This window comes from Eptesicus fuscus, chromosome 16 (assembly GCF_027574615.1).
Source record: "Eptesicus fuscus isolate TK198812 chromosome 16, DD_ASM_mEF_20220401, whole genome shotgun sequence".
In the NCBI taxonomy this organism is placed as follows: domain Eukaryota; kingdom Metazoa; phylum Chordata; class Mammalia; order Chiroptera; family Vespertilionidae; genus Eptesicus; species Eptesicus fuscus.
The window spans coordinates 18,812,005-18,817,770 of NC_072488.1; the positions used below are offsets into that span (position 1 = coordinate 18,812,005).

Consider the following 5,766-nt stretch of genomic DNA (forward strand, 5'->3'; position numbering starts at 1 on the left):
AGGCACTCCTTCAGGTTCACTTTCTGGCAAAGAGACAGAGAGAGAGAGAGAGAGAGAGAGAGAGAGAGAGAGAGAGAGAGAGAGAGAGAGACCTTCTAATCTAGAAAATTCACATTCTGGAGGAGAGCAGTGCATTCAGCAGCCCCCAGCTCCATGTCCACTTAGTCCCACCAGGATCCTAAATTGCAGGCCCAAGCCTTTTTTTTGCATCCAAACAATAAAGCAAACCTCTTAGATTTTTTTCTCCTACTCCCCTTACAAACCCATCGTGGCACTTCCTTCTCCCCTTCCTCCTCTGCTTAATTTGTTTGCAGAGCACTGGGCTTGGAGTTAGAAAGAACCAGCCTGGAGGCCCTCCTTCTCTGCTTTCTAGCTGTGTGACCTTCAGTACCATCTCTCAGCATGCTTCCACGGCTGTCATTGAGGAATTATAACTTCGCAGGGTTATTGGGGGAACCGAAGGATGTAACATATACAAAAGTGTCTGGCACAGAGGTCCTTAATAAGATCTACCAGTCTCCACTCCCCTGACTACATGCTCTTCTGAAACAGAACTCACAATTAGCAGGTCCACTCAAGGAACTCACTTCCTCAAAGCTAGGAGAGCTGATTTGTGAACAGAAGTCAGCAGCAGTGGGTCCAAGCTTAGGGTACAAACCATTCAGCTTGATGGCAACATGCATCGGTTTACATGAGCGAATAAGTTCGTCAAAATATTTTCCTTGAGCCAATGTAATACCCTCTTGACTACCTCTTCCCTATCCTCTCTCCCTACACACCCATGCTTCCTAATTTCCTGCCAACATCATTGTTGCCAAAAATAATCACTTTAATCATGGCCCGAAGGGTTGTTAAATGAGAGGAACTGGTTGCATCATTCAAGCTAGGACTGGAACACCTAAGAACTCCCTTTCCTGTAATGAATCATGTGGAACTTCTCGGTCTGCATGTCTAGGTCTTCACCCTTTGGCCTCATCTGGCTTTTCATCCTCAGCTCTTGCTTGGTCCCAATATGAACCTGAGTTCCAAGCAGGTAAGTGTTCCCTACTCTCCATCTGTGTCCTTCCTGCTCTGTCCCAGCCTTGGGTGGATTACCTCTTTTTCTCCTTTCTCCATCCATTGTTCACTCATCCTTCAAGGGCCCAAACAAGCCCTCTGCCACCCTGACAGACGGCACGTGTGAGCTTTGGATTCAGAGCACTTGGGGTTTGAATCCCCCCTCTACTACTTACTGGCTGTAGAACTTTGAGAAATTCACTCACACTTTCTGTGCCTGTAAAGTGTGATGACACCACCTCGCCAGGTGCTGCTGCCCTGCTCCCCATCCCATCCTGGGCAAAGTCATCAAGCTTGCCCGTTCCCCCAACTAGGACTTGGAAACGGCCTCACTAACCCACTTCCCCCAAATGAGGGAGTGCAATGACATGTGCTCAGAGTCCTAAATGGGAGGAAAATTGCTTTGCTCAGGGAGGACAGGTTGGAATGGGCAGAGGCTCAAGGCAGTGTTTCTTCAGCAGACCCCGAGGTGTGAGGTTCCTGACTGTGACCAAAGGAATCTGATGTGAGTTGGTGCGGAGGTGTGTCCGAGGAACATTGTATGGCATTTACCACTTAGATTTAGGGCAGGGTTTTGAATAGAATAACTATGTAGTTATTAAACATTATTCCAGACACCAAAAAATATGATGTGGGTGGTTCTGTTTGGAAGGGAGGTTTTATTTACTGGAGAATGGGGAGGTTGATTAAGAAGTAAGGTGTTTATAAGTAGGATGCTTAACTGAAGTAGTGATGTTGTCCTTGTTTTCCTGATATCAAAATACTCTCTTGTCCCCTAGCTGGTTTGGCTCAGTGGATAGAGCATCAGCCTGCAGGCTGAAGGGTCCCAGGTTCAATTCTAGTCAAGGGCACATGCCTGGGTTGCAGGCTCAATCCCCGGGGGGGGGGGGGGGGGGGAGGGGGAGGGGCATGCAGGAGGCAGCCAATCAGTGATTCTCTCTCATCATTGATGTTTGTATCTCTTTCTCCCTCTCCCTTCCTCTCTGAAATCACTAAAAATATATTTTAAAAAATACTCTCTTGGCACTTATAGAGAACATTGATTTTTATTTCTGGGCATTCAGTTAATCACTGCAACAATAAAAGCTTTGTGTGTGTGTGTGTGTGTGTGTGTGTGTGTGTGTGTGTGTTTTCAACCAAAAGTCAGAAGCTGGGACTATGTGATGTAGTATGCAGGGATTCAAAGTCTGGATGGATGGATGGATGGATGGATGGTTGGATGGTTGGATGATGGATGGGTGGATAGAATCATGGATGACCTGCCATGACTGGAGTCTCCAGCTCCAAGATCTCTGACTCTGAATCCAAAGAGAGGAAAGAGTGGATTCACTAGGATTGGGCGAGTATCATTAAAAATTTTGCAAGAGGCGTTTTCAGCCACTTCTGGTTTACCTTTGCTGGTTGTATTTTGTTTTCTTCTGAACCCTATTGCGGCAGGGCTACCTGTAACATACTTCGGGTGACGGAAGGTGGCTTTCCCTTCTCTTTCACACAATGACTGAGCATCAGGCTTCCCTTTTGCTGCTCTTCTGCATAAATTGTAAGCTTGTCTGGAGACTCCTTGTGAATGCTCATGTGGGCCGATTCCATGACACTGCTCCACAAAAGGGTTCCATGTTCTAAATTAGCTGACTTCAGTATGAACCAAAATGAATAATTTTTGGCAACCTTTTGATAGCAATGATAGCAATTAAGGGAGCACACTGTTGCAAGCTAGACATGGGTGCAGGACACCAAGGACTTAGCTACAGTGAGTGTCCGATGAGAGCCTGGGACCGCTGGGTGTGAGGGACCTCGCTGGCAACTAACCCTCAGCGATGGGAGACCTTTAGCCTCACAGAAGGGTTAAGTTTCTCATTATCACTTAAGAAACTTTCTGCCTCGTGACTATTTACCTTATTATATTAGTTGTGGTTTGTTTTTGTTGTTGTTGTTGTGTGTTTTTTTTACTATCATTAACAAAACTTTTTAACTATAAAAGTTTTCTGGTCTGACTGGTTTTGTGCTTAAGATGCTGCCCAATAATCAGCAGAGGAGTCCTCCCTTTCCTCAGAAGAATGAGCAACGGGTTGGGAGAAGGGACAGATCACAGTGGCTCCCTAAGAAGCTGCTAGAGTCTAGCAGCTAGACCAACACCAACTAGAAGTAGGAGGAGAGTCTTTCCCTGTTTCAGGGCCTCATCTAGGTTCCTAAACCAGGTCCCCATGAATCATGCGAAGCAGAGTTCTGACAGGCATATATGCTGAATTTATGACTTCTCAGAAGCCTATTTCAGCCTTGTCTATAGTTTCCCAGGTTCACCAGATAATTGCCCAGCACTGCTTTGAATTGATTAATTGGATCTTACATAAGAGAAGCCACTTACTGAGCGATGGCAAGTTCAAAAAAGCAAGCCATTAGGGAAACGAAGAAGGTTCTTTTGCAAACCCGAGGCCACCAAGGCTTATTCCAAACTTTAAATCTTTAAAGATCAAAAGTCCTGTTAGAGGATAAAGCATACCAAAGCCATAGAGAAACATTAGTTTTGGCAAGATGAGCAAAGAGAAGTGGGAAGAAAGGAAGCAAACAAAATACAGAGAGGAAATTCTACCTTAACTCTCCTCACAGAAGTTTCATTAAAAAACAATTGGCCAACAGTCTTTATATATCCTTGAGAAAATAATTAGGAGGGAAATATTTTAAATGAGCGACCTCTACAGGCTCTGCTCTTTTCATCATAAGAAATTCTGAGGTTAAAATGTTTTGTGGAAGTTAGTCGCTTCAGAAATTTTTCATAAAGCCCGAATGTTCACAGCCTCACGGGTTGACATGGCTGATTCTAGGTAAGAAATACACTCACTCTGCATCAGTGTGGGCATCCCATTAGGTGAGACCCCATCCCCAAAACATAATGATACCAAACAGTGGGATTTAGTAAGGGTACCAAGTCCAGAGCTCCAACAACAGGGTTAAGAAGTCGTTCTGTTGCCCAACAGAAACAGCAGAAATACAATTCAAACACCTCTCAAAAGTTGTTAATTTAGCTTGACTTTAAAACATAAAACCATATTGAATTACATAACAAAAACACCATTTGCAGAGTTGAATACAGTATAAGAACATTTCTTCTTTCATATATATATATATATATATATACACACACACCCAGCTGTGCTAAACTAACAGGGGTAGAGTAGAAAACTGCCTTTTCTTTCTTTCTTTCTTTCTTTCTTTCTTTCTTTCTTTCTTTCTTTCTTTCTTTCTTTCTTTCATTCCTTCCTCTCTCTCTCTCTCTCTCTCTCTCTCTCTCTCTCTCTCTCTCTCTCTCCCTTCCTTCCTTCCTTCCTTCCTTCCTTCCTTCCTTCCTTCCTTCCTTCCTTTCTTCCTTCCTTTCTTTCTTTCTTTCTTTCTTTCTTTCTTTCTTTCTTTCTTTCTTTCTTTCTTTCTTTCTTTCTTTCTTTTCACTGCTTTCTTTTCATGCTTCCTCCCACCCCAAATGTACCTGGCCTCAAGGAGCTCGTACTCCAGGTCCGCTGAGTTGTATTCAGTCTAGAGTGGCAGTTCCTTTTGCGAGTAGGATGCATGTGAGTGCGATGAATGATGGAAGTTATGTTCCATGTAAAAGCTCCAAAAATCTGCCCTGGTTAAGCCCAAGTGCAGCATTTGGCTTTCATTCAAAGAAAGAACTGAAGCCAACCGCAGCCCCTACTTGGGTCCACCTGAATTTATGGCTCATTTCTCTGCCTGCTCCGTGCTCTGTGGGATAGATCTGAGTATGTTTCATTTTCATTGACAGCGACCCAACTCCAGGCCACAAGCATCAATAGGAGCCCTGTACTCCGTTTGGCTGCAAAGCTAGAGAACAAGGTGAGAAATGGTCCCTCAGTTAATAAAAGGAAATAGAGTACACGTAGACACGCTCACCCACTTACAGGCGATTGAATTCATTTCCACATGGGCTGCCAGAGGAAGCCATTTGTAAACCAAGCTGGCATGGAGCACGGACCGTGATTACCTGTCGTGAACATAATAAAGATGACGTTCCTCACCCCCTTCGAAAAGAAACGATGGCGAAGAAAGACCAACAAAATCAGTGTGAATGAGATCTGACGATGGTATCCTCGAGGACAGCAATTTCCCTCCCTGGCTGAGATCTGAGTGATTTGGTAAGTCATTGAAAAATATAGGCATAGCTATATCTTCTAGCACTCTGGGGGCAGGGTAAAGAGAGAGCATTAACATTTACTATGTAATAAGTGATGGGGAAATTTCTATTCTAAAGTCTCAGACCTGGGTCCTTTCTCTGGAGAATATCTCAAACTAGAGGCCCAGTGCACAGCATTCATGCCTTGGGGCACGGGGGTGGTCCCTCAGCCCGGCCTGTGCTCTCTCACAGTCCAGGACCCCTTGGGGGATGTCCGACTGCCAGCTTAGGACATCCCCGAAGGGGTCCTTAGCGCTGCTGCAGAGGTGGAAGAGGCTCCCACCACCGCTGCTATGGTTGCTAGCCGTGAGCCCGGCTTATCAAATCACTCACATCTCAGCCTGTGGGAGCACACTGACCACCAGGGGGCAGCTCCTGCATTGAGCGTCTGCCCCTGGTGGTCAGTGAGCATCATAGCGACCGGTCATTCCGCCGTTTGGTCTATGTGCACATTAGCCTTTTATTATACAGGATGCTGTGTAGCAGGTTTAGGTGGTATGTGTGTGTGTATGCACGTGGGCTGCTTC

General features: G+C 45.2%; 1 long non-coding RNA gene across 1 annotated transcript; it reads left to right on the forward strand.

Moving 5' to 3' along the window:
- Positions 1–1,003: 1,003 nt before the first annotated feature.
- Positions 1,004–5,060, forward strand: LOC129151873 (uncharacterized). Its single transcript, XR_008558577.1, has 3 exons — positions 1,004–1,033; positions 4,832–4,902; positions 5,002–5,060. It is a non-coding gene; the product is annotated as an uncharacterized LOC129151873 (long non-coding RNA).
- The last annotated feature ends 706 nt before the right edge of the window (positions 5,061–5,766 follow it).